Raw genomic sequence first — 13,948 nt, forward strand, 5'->3', positions numbered from 1 at the left:
GGTTGTTTTCCTAATATTGACAAATATACCATTTTTGGATTGTTTTCTCATGTTGAAAGATATACCCCTCTTACGGGGTTGTTTTCTAATATTGACAAATATAACACTTTTTTGGGATTGTTTTCTCATGTTGAAAGATACACCCATCTTAAGGGGTTGTTTTCTCATATTGACAAATATACCACTTTTTGGGATTGTTTTCTCATGTTGAAAGATATACCCCTCTTATGGGATTGTTTTCTAATATTAACAAATATACCCCTCTTATGGGGTTGCCTTCTAATACTGAGAAATATACCCCTCGTATGGTGTTATTTTCTAATATTGACAAATGTACCACTTTTTTGGGGTTGTTTTCACATGTTGAAAGATATACACCTCTTACGGGGTCGTTTTCACATATTGAAAAATATGCCACTTTTTTGGGATTGTTTTCTCTTGTTGAATGATATACCCCACTTATCGGGTTGTTTTCTAATATTGACAAATATACCAGCTCTACGGGGAGTTGTGTTCCATATTGAAGACATACCCCTCTTACGGGGTTATTTTCTCATATTGACTAATATACCACTTTCTTGGGATTGTTTTCTCATGTTGAAAGATATACCCCTCTTTCGTGGTTGTTTTCTTATATTGACAAATATAACACTTTTTTGGGATTGTTTTCTCATGTTGAAAGATACACACATCTTACAGGGTTGTTTTCTCATATTGACAAATATACCCCTCTTACGGGATTGTTTTCTCATGTTGAAAGATATACCCCTCTTTCGTGGTTGTTTTCTTATATTGACAAATATAACACTTTCTTGGGATTTTTTTCCCATGTTGAAAGATATACGCCTCTTACAGGGTTGTTTTCCCATATTCATAAAAATACCGCTTTTTTGGGGTGATATTCTCATGTTGAAAGAATACCCCTCTTACGCGGTTGTTTTCTCAAATTGACTAATATACCACTTTTTTTGGATTGTTTTCTCATGTTAAAAGATATCACGCCCTCTTCTGATTTTTCTCATATTGACAAATAAACCCTTTGTTTGGGATTGTTTTCTCATGTTTAAAGATATACCCCTCTTGAAATTTTGCTTTCTGTGCTCAAATATACCCCTCTTACGGGGTTGCCTTGTAATATTGAGAAATATACCCGTCTTATGGTGTAATTTTCTAATATTGACAAATATACCACTTGTTTGGGGTTGTTTTCTCATGTTTAAAGATATAGCCCTCTTACGGGGTTCTTTTCTCATATTGAAAAATATGCCACTTTTTTGGGATTGTTTTCTCTTGTTGAATGATATACTCCTCTTACGGGATTGTTTTCTCATGTTGACAAATGTACCCCTTTGCACGGGATTGTTTTTTCTCCTGTCGAAGATATACCCTCATTACAGGTGGTCAGTCTCTACCTTTTTTAGGTTTGTTTTCTCATGTTGAAAGATATACACCTCTTACGGAGTTGTTTTCTCATATTGACAAATGTACCACTTTTTTGGGAATGTATTCTCATATTGAAAGATATACCCATCTTACGGGGTTGTTTTCTAATATTGACAAATATACCATTTTCTCGGATTGTTTTCTCATGTTGAAAGATATACCCCTCTTACGCGGTTGTTTTCTCATGTTGAGATATATACCCCACTTAGGGGGTTGTTTTCTAATATTGAGAAATATACTCATCTTACGAGGTTGTTTTCTCATATTGACAAATATACCATTTTTTGGGATTGTTTTCTCATGTTGAAAGATACACCTCTTACGGAGTTGTTTTCTCATATTGACAAATATCCCACTTTTTTGGGAATGTTTTCTCAAATTGAAAGATATACCCATCTTAAGGGGTTGTTTTCTAATATTGACAAATATACCATTTTTTCGGATTGTTTTCTCATGTTGAAAGATATACCCCTCTTACGCGGTTGTTTTCTCAAATTGACTAATATACCACTTTTTTGGGATTGTTTTCTCATGTTGAAAGATATACGCCTCTTACAGGGTTGTTTTCTCATATTGACAAATAAACCACTGTTTGGGATTGTTTTCTCATGTTGAAAGATATACCCCTTTTACGGGGTTGCTTTCTAATATTAACAAATATACCCCTCTTACGGGGTTGCCTTCTAATATTGAGAAATATACCCCTCTTATGGTGTAATTTTCTAATATTGACAAATATACCACTTTTTTGGGATTGTTTTCTCTTGTTGAATGATATACTCCTCTTACGGGATTGTTTTCTCATATTGAGAAAAATACCACATTTTTGGGGGTTGTTTTCTCATGTTGAGATATATACCCCACTTAGGGGGTTGTTTTCTAATATTGAGAAATATACTCATCTTACGAGGTTGTTTTCTCATATTGACAAATATACCATTTTTTGGGATTGGCTTCTCATGTTGAAAGATATACCCCTCTTTCGGGGTTGTTTTCGAATATTGACAAATACAACACTTTTTTGGGATTGTTTTCTCTTGTTGAATGATATACTCCTCTTACGGGATTGTTTTCTCATGTTGACAAATGTACCCCTTTTTTGGGATTGTTTTCTCCTGTCGAAAGATATACCCCTGTTACGGGGTGGTCAAATATACCACCTTTTTTAGGTTTGTTTTCTCATGTTGAAAGATATACACCTCTTACGGAGTTGTTTTGTCATATTGACAAATGTACCACTTTTTTGGGAATGTATTCTCATATTGAAAGATATACCCATCTTACGGGGTTGTTTTCTAATATTGACAAATATACCATTTTTTCGGATTGTTTTCTCATGTTGAAAGATATACCCCTCTTTCGTGGTTGTTTTCTAATATTGACAAACATAACACTTTTTTGGGATTGTTTTCTCATGTTGAAAGATACACACATTTTAAGGGGTTGTTTTCTCATATTGACAAATATACCACTTTTTGGGATTGTTTTCTCATGTTGAAAGATATACCCCTCTTACGGGGTTGTTTTCTAATATTAACAAATATACCCCTCTTACGGGGTTGCCTTCTAATACTGAGAAATATACCCCTCACATGGTGTTATTTTCTAATATTGACAAATGTACCACTTTTTTGGGGTTGTTTTCTCATGTTGAAAGATATACACCTCTTACGGGGTTGTTTTCCCATATTCACAAAAATACCGCTTTTTTGGGATGATTTTCTCATGTTGAAAGAATACCGCTCTTACGCGGTTGTTTTCTCAAATTGACTAATATACCACTTTCTTGGGATTGTTTTCTCATGTTGAAAGATATATGCCTCTTACAGGGTTGTTTTCTGATATTGACAAATAAACCACTGTTTGGGATTGTTTTCTCATGTTGAAAGATATACCCCGCTTACGGGGTTGCTTTCTAATATTAACAAATATACCCCTCTTACGGGGTTGCCTTCTAATATTGAGCAATATACCCCTCTTATGGTGTAATTTTCTAATATTGACAAATATACCACTTTTTTGGGGTTGTTTTCTCATGTTTAAAGATATAGCTCTCTTACGGGGTTGTTTTCTCATATTGAAAAATATGCCACTTTTTTGGGATTGTTTTCTCTTGTTGAATGATATACTCCTCTTACGGGATTGTTTTCTCATATTGAGAAAAAATACCACATTTTGGGGGTTGTTTTCTCATGTTGAGATATATACCCACTTAGGGGGCTGTTTTCTAATGTGAAATATACTCATCTTCTGAGGTTGTTTTCTCATATTGACAAATATACCATTTTTGGGATTGTTTTCTCATGTTGAAATATACCCCTCTTCCGGGGTTGTTTTGAATATTGACAAATACAACACTTTTTTGGGATTGTTTTCTCATGTTGAAAGATACACACATCTTAAGGGGTTGTTTTCTCATATTGACAAATATACCGCTTTTTGGAATTGTTTTCTCATGTGGAAAGATATACCCCTCTTAGGGGATTGTTTTCTCAGATCGACAAATGTACCCCTTTTTTGGGATTGTTTTCTTCTGTCGAAAGATATACCCTTGTTACGGGGTTGTCAAATGTACCGCCTTTTTTAGGTTTGTTTTCTCATGTTGAAAGATATACACCTCTTACGGAGTTGTTTTCTCATATTGACAAATGTACCACTTTTTTGGGAATGTTTTCTCATATTGAAAGATATACCCATCTTACGGGGTTGTTTTCTAATATTGACAAATATACCATTTTTTCGGATTGTTTTCTCATGTTGAAAGATATACCCCTCTTTCGTGGTTGTTTTCTAATATTGACAAATATAACACTTTTTTGGGATTGTTTTCTCATGTTGAAAGATACACACATCTTAAGGGGTTGTTTTCTCATATTGACAAATAAACCACTTTTTGGGATTTTTTTCTCATGTTGAAAGATATACCCCTCTTACGGGGTTTTTTTTTAATATTAACAAATATACCCCTCTTACGGGGTTGCCTTCTAATACTGAGAAATATACCCCTCGTATGGTGTTATTTTCTAATATTGACAAATGTACCACTTTTTTGGGGTTGTTTTCTCATGTTGAAAGATATACACCTCTTACAGGGTCGTTTTCACGTATTGAAAAATATGCCACTTTTTGGGATTGTTTTCTCTTGTTGAATGATATACCCCTCTTATCGGGTTGTTTTCTAATATTGACAAATATACCACTTTTAAAATTTGTTTTCCCATGTCGATAAGACATACCCTCTCTGAGGGTTATTTTCTCATAATGACTAATATACCACTTTCTTGGGATTGTTTTCTCATGTTCCTTGGAAAGATATACCCTCTTACAGGGTTGCCTTCTAATATTAACAAATATACCCCTCTTACTTGGTTGCCTTCTAATACTGAGAAATATACCCCTCGTATGGTGTTATTTTCTAATATTGACAAATGTACCACTTTTTTGGGGTTGTTTTCTCATGTTGAAAGATATACACCTCTTACAGGGTCGTTTTCACGTATTGAAAAATATGCCACTTTTTTGGGATTGTTTTCTCTTGTTGAATGATATACCCCTCTTATCGGGTTGTTTTCTAATATTGACAAATATACCACTTTTACGGGGCTGTTTTCCCATGTCGAAAGACATACCCCTCTTACGGGGTTATTTTCTCATATTGACTAATATACAACTTTCTTGGGATTGTTTTCTCATGTTGAAAGATATACGCCTCTTACAGGGTTGTTTTCTCATATTGACAAATAAACTTAACTGTTTGGGATTGTTTTCTCATGTTGAAAGATTTACCCCGCTTACGGGGTTGCTTTCTAATATTAACAAATATACCCCTCTTACGGGGTTGCCTTCTAATATTGAGCAATATACCCCTCTTATGGTGTAATTTTCTAATATTGACAAATATACCACTTTTTTGGGGTTGTTTTCTCATGTTTAAAGATATAGCCCTCTTACGGGGTTGTTTTCTCATATTGAAAAATATGCCACTTTTTTGGGATTGTTTTCTCTTGTTGAATGATATACTCCTCTTACGGGATTGTTTTCTCATATTGAGAAAAATACCACATTTTGGGGTTGTTTTCTCATGTTGAGATATATACCATGAAATTTGTTTTCTAATATTGAGAAATATACTCATCTTACGAGGTTGTTTTCTCATATTGACAAATATACCATTTTTTGGGATTGTTTTCTCATGTTGAAAGATATACCCCTCTTTCGGGGTTGTTTTTGAATATTGACAAATACAACACTTTTTTGGGATTGTTTTCTCATGTTGAAAGATACACACATCTTAAGGGGTTGTTTTCTCATATTGACAAATATACCGCTTTTTGGAATTGTTTTCTCATGTGGAAAGATATACCCCTCTTAGGAGATTGTTTTCTCATATCGACAAATGTACCCCTTTTCTGGGATTGTTTTCTTCTATCGAGAGATATACCCTTGTTACGGGGTTGTCAAATGTACCGCCTTTTTTAGGTTTGTTTTCTCATGTTGAAAGATATACACCTCTTACGGAGTTGTTTTCTCATATTGACAAATGTACCACTTTTTTGGGAATGTTTTCTCATATTGAAAGATATACCCATCTTACGGGGTTATTTTCTAATATTGACAAATATACCATTTCTTCGGATTGTTTTCTCATGTTGAAAGATATACCCCTCTTTCGTGGTTGTTTTCTAATATTGACAAACATAACACTTTTTTGGGATTGTTTTCTCATGTTGAAAGATACACACATTTTAAGGGGTTGTTTTCTCATATTGACAAATATACCACTTTCTGGGATTGTTTTCTCATGTTGAAAGATATACCCCTCTTACGGGGTTGTTTTCTAATATTAACAAATATACCCCTCTTACGGGGTTGCCTTCTATCTTGAAATATACCCCTCGTATGGTGTTATTTTCTAATATTGACAAATGTACCACTTTTTGGGGTTGTTTTCTCATGTTGAAAGATATACACCTCTTACAGGGTCGTTTTCACGTATTGAAAAATATGCCACTTTTTGGGATTGTTTTCTCTTGTTGAATGATATACCCCTCTTATCGGGTTGTTTTCTAATATTGACAAATATACCACTTTTATGTTTGTTTTCCCATGTCGATAGACATACCCTCTACTGGGGTTATTTTCTCATAATGACTAATATACCACTTTCTTGGGATTGTTTTCTCATGTTAAAAGATATCGCCTCTTCAGGGTTGTTTTCTCATATTGACAAATAAACCCTTTGTTTGGGATTGTTCTCTCATGTTGAAAGATATACCCCTCTTACAGGGTTGCCTTCTAATATTAACAAATATACCCCTCTTACTTGGTTGCCTTCTAATCTTTGAAATATACCCCTCGTATGGTGTTATTTTCTAATATTGACAAATGTACCACTTTTTTGGGGTTGTTTTCTCATGTTGAAAGATATACACCTCTTACAGGGTCGTTTTCACGTATTGAAAAATATGCCACTTTTTTGGGATTGTTTTCTCTTGTTGAATGATATACCCCTCTTATCGGGTTGTTTTCTAATATTGACAAATATACCACTTTTACGGGGCTGTTTTCCCATGTCGAAAGACATACCCCTCTTACGGGGTTATTTTCTCATATTGACTAATATACAACTTTCTTGGGATTGTTTTCTCATGTTGAAAGATATACGCCTCTTACAGGGTTGTTTTCTCATATTGACAAATAAACCACTGTTTGGGATTGTTTTCTCATGTTGAAAGATTTACCCCGCTTACGGGGTTGCTTTCTAATATTAACAAATATACCCCTCTTACAGGGGTTGCCTTCTAATATTGAGCAATATACCCCTCTTATGGTGTAATTTTCTAATATTGACAAATATACCACTTTTTTGGGGTTGTTTTCTCATGTTTAAAGATATAGCCCTCTTACGGGGTTGTTTTCTCATATTGAAAAATATAACACTTTTTTGGGATTGTTTTCTCATGTTGAAAGATACACACATCTTAAGGGGTTGTTTTCTCATATTGACAAATATACCACTTTTTGGGATTGTTTTCTCATGTTGAAAGATATACCCCTCTTACGGGGTTGTTTTCTAATATTAACAAATATACCCCTCTTACGGGGTTGCCTTCTAATACTGAGAAATATACCCCTCGTATGGTGTTATTTTCTAATATTGATAAATGTACCACTTTTTTGGGGTTGTTTTCTCATGTTGAAAGATATACACCTCTTACGGGGTCGTTTTCACATATTGAAAAATATGCCACTTTTTTGGGATTGTTTTCTCTTGTTGAATGATATACCCCTCTTATCGGGTTGTTTTCTAATATTGACAAATATACCACTTTTACGGGGCTGTTTTCCCATGTCGAAAGACATACCCCTCTTACGGGGTTATGTTCTCATATTGACTAATATACCACTTTCTTGGGATTGTTTTCTCATGTTGAAAGATATACGCCTCTTACAGGGTTGTTTTCTCATATTGACAAATAAACCACTTTATTTGGGATTGTTTTCTCATGTTGAAAGATTTACCCGCTTACGGGTTGCTTTCTAATATTAACAAATATACCCCTCTTACGGGGTTGCCTTCTAATATTGAGCAATATACCCCTCTTATGGTGTAATTTTCTAATATTGACAAATATACCACTTTTTTGGGGTTGTTTTCTCATGTTTAAAGATATAGCCCTCTTACGGGGTTGTTTTCTCATATTGAAAATATGCCACTTTTTGGGATTGTTTTCTCTTGTTGAATGATATACTCCTCTTACGGGATTGTTTTCTCATATTGAGAAAAATACCACATTTTGGGGTTGTTTTCTCATGTTGAGATATATACCCACTTAGGGGCTGTTTTCTAATATTGAGAAATATACTCATCTTACGAGGTTGTTTTCTCATATTGACAAATATACCATTTTTGGGATTGTTTTCTCATGTTGAAAGATATACCCCTCTTTCGGGGTTGTTTTTGAATATTGACAAATACAACACTTTTTTGGGATTGTTTTCTCATGTTGAAAGATACACACATCTTAAGGGTTGTTTTCTCATATTGACAAATATACCGCTTTTTGGAATTGTTTTCTCATATGGAAAGATATACCCCTCTTAGGAGATTGTTTTCTCATATCGACAAATGTACCCCTTTTCTGGGATTGTTTTCTTCTATCGAGAGATATACCCTTGTTACGGGGTTGTCAAATGTACCGCCTTTTTTAGGTTTGTTTTCTCATGTTGAAAGATATACACCTCTTACGGAGTTGTTTTCTCATATTGACAAATGTACCACTTTTTTGGGAATGTTTTCTCATATTGAAAGATATACCCATCTTACGGGGTTATTTTCTAATATTGACAAATATACCATTTCTTCGGATTGTTTTCTCATGTTGAAAGATATACCCCTCTTTCGTGGTTGTTTTCTAATATTGACAAACATAACACTTTTTTGGGATTGTTTTCTCATGTTGAAAGATACACACATTTTAAGGGGTTGTTTTCTCATATTGACAAATATACCACTTTCTGGGATTGTTTTCTCATGTTGAAAGATATACCCCTCTTACGGGGTTGTTTTCTAATATTAACAAATATACCCCTCTTACGGGGTTGCCTTCTAATACTGAGAAATATACCCCTCGTATGGTGTTATTTTCTAATATTGACAAATGTACCACTTTTTTGGGGTTGTTTTCTCATGTTGAAAGATATACACCTCTTACAGGTCGTTTTCACGTATTGAAAAATATGCCACTTTTTTGGGATTGTTTTCTCTTGTTGAATGATATACCCCTCTTATCGGGTTGTTTTCTAATATTGACAAATATACCACTTTTACGGGGCTGTTTTCCCATGTCGATAGACATACCCCTCTTACGGGGTTATTTTCTCATAATGACTAATATACCACTTTCTTGGGATTGTTTTCTCATGTTAAAAGATATACGCCTCTTCAGGTTGTTTTCTCATATTGACAAATAAACCACTGTTTGGGATTGTTCTCACATGTTGAAAGATATACCCCTCTTACGGGGTTGCCTTCTAATATTAACAAATATACCCCTCTTACTTGGTTGCCTTCTAGAAATATACCCCTCGTATGGTGTTATTTTCTAATATTGACAAATGTACCACTTTTTTGGGGTTGTTTTCTCATGTTGAAAGATATACACCTCTTACAGGGTCGTTTTCACGTATTGAAAAATATGCCACTTTTTTGGGATTGTTTTCTCTTGTTGAATGATATACCCCTCTTATCGGGTTGTTTTCTAATATTGACAAATATACCACTTTTACGGGGCTGTTTTCCCATGTCGAAAGACATACCCCTCTTACGGGGTTATTTTCTCATATTGACTAATATACAACTTTCTTGGGATTGTTTTCTCATGTTGAAAGATATGCGCCTCTTACAGGGTTGTTTTCTCATATTGACAAATAAACCACTGTTTGGGATTGTTTTCTCATGTTGAAAGATTTACCCCGCTTACGGGGTTGCTTTCTAATATTAACAAATATACCCCTCTTACAGGGGTTGCCTTCTAATATTGAGCAATATACCCCTCTTATGGTGTAATTTTCTAATATTGACAAATATACCACTTTTTTGGGGTTGTTTTCTCATGTTTAAAGATATAGCCCTCTTACGGGGTTGTTTTCTCATATTGAAAAATATAACACTTTTTTGGGATTGTTTTCTCATGTTGAAAGATACACACATCTTAAGGGGTTGTTTTCTCATATTGACAAATATACCACTTTTTTGGAGTTGTTTTCTCATGTTGAAAGATATACCCTCTTACGGGGTTGTTTTCTCATATTAACAAATATACCCCTCTTACGGGGTTGCCTTCTATCTTGAAATATACCCCTCGTATGGTGTTATTTTCTAATATTGATAAATGTACCACTTTTTGGGGTTGTTTTCTCATGTTGAAAGATATACACCTCTTACGGGTCGTTTTCACATATTGAAAAATATGCCACTTTTTTGGGATTGTTTTCTCTTGTTGAATGATATACCCCTCTTATCGGGTTGTTTTCTAATATTGACAAATATACCACTTTTACGGGCTGTTTTCCCATGTCGAAGACATACCCTCTACTGGGGTTATGTTCTCATATTGACTAATATACCACTTTCTTGGGATTGTTTTCTCATGTTGAAAGATATACGCCTCTTACAGGGTTGTTTTCTTATATTGACAAATAAACCACTGTTTGGGATTGTTTTCTCATGTTGAAAGATTTACCCCTTACGGGGTTGCTTTCTAATATTAACAAATATACCCTCTTACGGGGTTGCCTTCTAATATTGAGCAATATACCCCTCTTATGGTGTAATTTTCTAATATTGACAAATATACCACTTTTTTGGGGTTGTTTTCTCATGTTTAAAGATATAGCCCTCTTACGGGGTTGTTTTCTCATATTGAAAAATATGCCACTTTTTTGGGATTGTTTTCTCTTGTTGAATGATATACTCCTCTTACGGGATTGTTTTCTCATATTGAGAAAAATACCACATTTTTGGGGGTTGTTTTCTCATGTTGAGATATATACCCCACTTAGGGCTGTTTTCTAATATTGAGAAATATACTCATCTTACGAGGTTGTTTTCTCATATTGACAAATATACCATTTTTTGGGATTGTTTTCTCATGTTGAAAGATATACCCCTCTTTCGGGGTTGTTTTTGAATATTGACAAATACAACACTTTTTTGGGATTGTTTTCTCATGTTGAAAGATACACACATCTTAAGGGGTTGTTTTCTCATATTGACAAATATACCGCTTTTTGGAATTGTTTTCTCATATGGAAAGATATACCCCTCTTAGGAGATTGTTTTCTCATATCGACAAATGTACCCCTTTTCTGGGATTGTTTTCTTCTATCGAGAGATATACCCTTATTCTGGGGTTGTCAAATGTCGCCTTTTTAGGTTTGTTTTCTCATGTTGAAAGATATACACCTCTTACGGAGTTGTTTTCTCATATTGACAAATGTACCACTTTTTTGGGAATGTTTTCTCATATTGAAAGATATACCCATCTTACGGGGTTATTTTCTAATATTGACAAATATACCATTTCTTCGGATTGTTTTCTCATGTTGAAAGATATACCCCTCTTTCGTGGTTGTTTTCTAATATTGACAAACATAACACTTTTTTGGGATTGTTTTCTCATGTTGAAAGATACACACATTTTAAGGGGTTGTTTTCTCATATTGACAAATATACCACTTTCTGGGATTGTTTTCTCATGTTGAAAGATATACCCCTCTTACGGGGTTGTTTTCTAATATTAACAAATATACCCCTCTTACGGGGTTGCCTTCTAATACTGAGAAATATACCCCTCGTATGGTGTTATTTTCTAATATTGACAAATGTACCACTTTTTTGGGGTTGTTTTCTCATGTTGAAAGATATACACCTCTTACAGGGTCGTTTTCACGTATTGAAAAATATGCCACTTTTTTGGGATTGTTTTCTCTTGTTGAATGATATACCCCTCTTATCGGGTTGTTTTCTAATATTGACAAATATACCACTTTTACGGGGCTGTTTTCCCATGTCGATAGACATACCCCTCTTACGGGGTTATTTTCTCATAATGACTAATATACCACTTTCTTGGGATTGTTTTCTCATGTTAAAAGATATACGCCTCTTCCAGGGTTGTTTTCTCATATTGACAAATAAACCACTGTTTGGGATTGTTCTCTCATGTTGAAAGATATACCCCTCTTACGGGGTTGCCTTCTAATATTAACAAATATACCCCTCTTACTTGGTTGCCTTCTAATACTGAGAAATATACCCCTCGTATGGTGTTATTTTCTAATATTGACAAATGTACCACTTTTTTGGGGTTGTTTTCTCATGTTGAAAGATATACACCTCTTACAGGGTCGTTTTCACGTATTGAAAAATATGCCACTTTTTGGGATTGTTTTCTCTTGTTGAATGATATACCCCTCTTATCGGGTTGTTTTCTAATATTGACAAATATACCACTTTTACGGGCTGTTTTCCCATGTCGAAGACATACCCTCTTCTGAGGGTTATTTTCTCATATTGACTAATATACCACTTTTTTGGGATTGTTTTCTCATGTTGAAAGATATACGCCTCTTACAGGGTTGTTTTCTCATATTGACAAATAAACCACTGTTTGGGATTGTTTTCTCATGTTGAAAGATATACCCAACTTACGGGGTTATTTTCTAATATTGAAAAATATACCCCTCTTACGGGGTTGCCTTCTAATATTGAGAAATATACCCCTCTTATGGGGTTATTTTCTAATATTGACAAATATACCACTTTTTGGGATTGTTTTCTCATGTTAAAAGATATATCCCTCTTACGGGGTTGTTTTCTCATATTGACAAATATACCACTTTTTTGGGATTGTTTTCTCATGTTGAAAGATATACCCCTCTTAAGGGGTTGTTTTCTCATATTGACAAATATACCACTTTTTGGGATTGTTTTCTCATGTTGAAAGATATACCCCTCTTACGGGGTTGTTTTCTAATATTAACAAATATACCCCTCTTACGGGGTTGCCTTCTAATACTGAGAAATATACCCCTCGTATGGTGTTATTTTCTAATATTGATAAATGTACCACTTTTTTGGGGTTGTTTTCTCATGTTGAAAGATATACACCTCTTACGGGGTCGTTTTCACATATTGAAAAATATGCCACTTTTTTGGGATTGTTTTCTCTTGTTGAATGATATACCCCTCTTATCGGGTTGTTTTCTAATATTGACAAATATACCACTTTTACGGGGCTGTTTTCCCATGTCGAAAGACATACCCCTCTTACGGGGTTATGTTCTCATATTGACTAATATACCCCTTTCTTGGGATTGTTTTCTCATGTTGAAAGATATACGCCTCTTACAGGGTTGTTTTCTCATATTGACAAATAAACCACTGTTTGGGATTGTCTTCTCATGTTGAAAGATTTACCCCGCTTACGGGGTTGCTTTCTAATATTAACAAATATACCCCTCTTACGGGGTTGCCTTCTAATATTGAGCAATATACCCCTCTTATGGTGTAATTTTCTAATATTGACAAATATACCACTTTTTTGGGGTTGTTTTCTCATGTTTAAAGATATAGCCCTCTTACGGGGTTGTTTTCTCATATTGAAAAATATGCCACTTTTTTGGGATTGTTTTCTCTTGTTGAATGATATACTCCTCTTACGGGATTGTTTTCTCATATTGAGAAAAATACCACATTTTTGGGGGTTGTTTTCTCATGTTGAGATATATACCCCACTTAGGGGGCTGTTTTCTAATATTGAGAAATATACTCATCTTACGAGGTTGTTTTCTCATATTGACAAATATACCATTTTTTGGGATTGTTTTCTCATGTTGAAAGATATACCCCTCTTTCGGGGTTGTTTTTGAATATTGACAAATACAACACTTTTTTGGGATTGTTTTCTCATGTTGAAAGATACACACATCTTAAGGGGTT

This window comes from Ricinus communis, chromosome 3 (genome assembly GCF_019578655.1).
Source record: "Ricinus communis isolate WT05 ecotype wild-type chromosome 3, ASM1957865v1, whole genome shotgun sequence".
Classification (NCBI taxonomy): domain Eukaryota; kingdom Viridiplantae; phylum Streptophyta; class Magnoliopsida; order Malpighiales; family Euphorbiaceae; genus Ricinus; species Ricinus communis.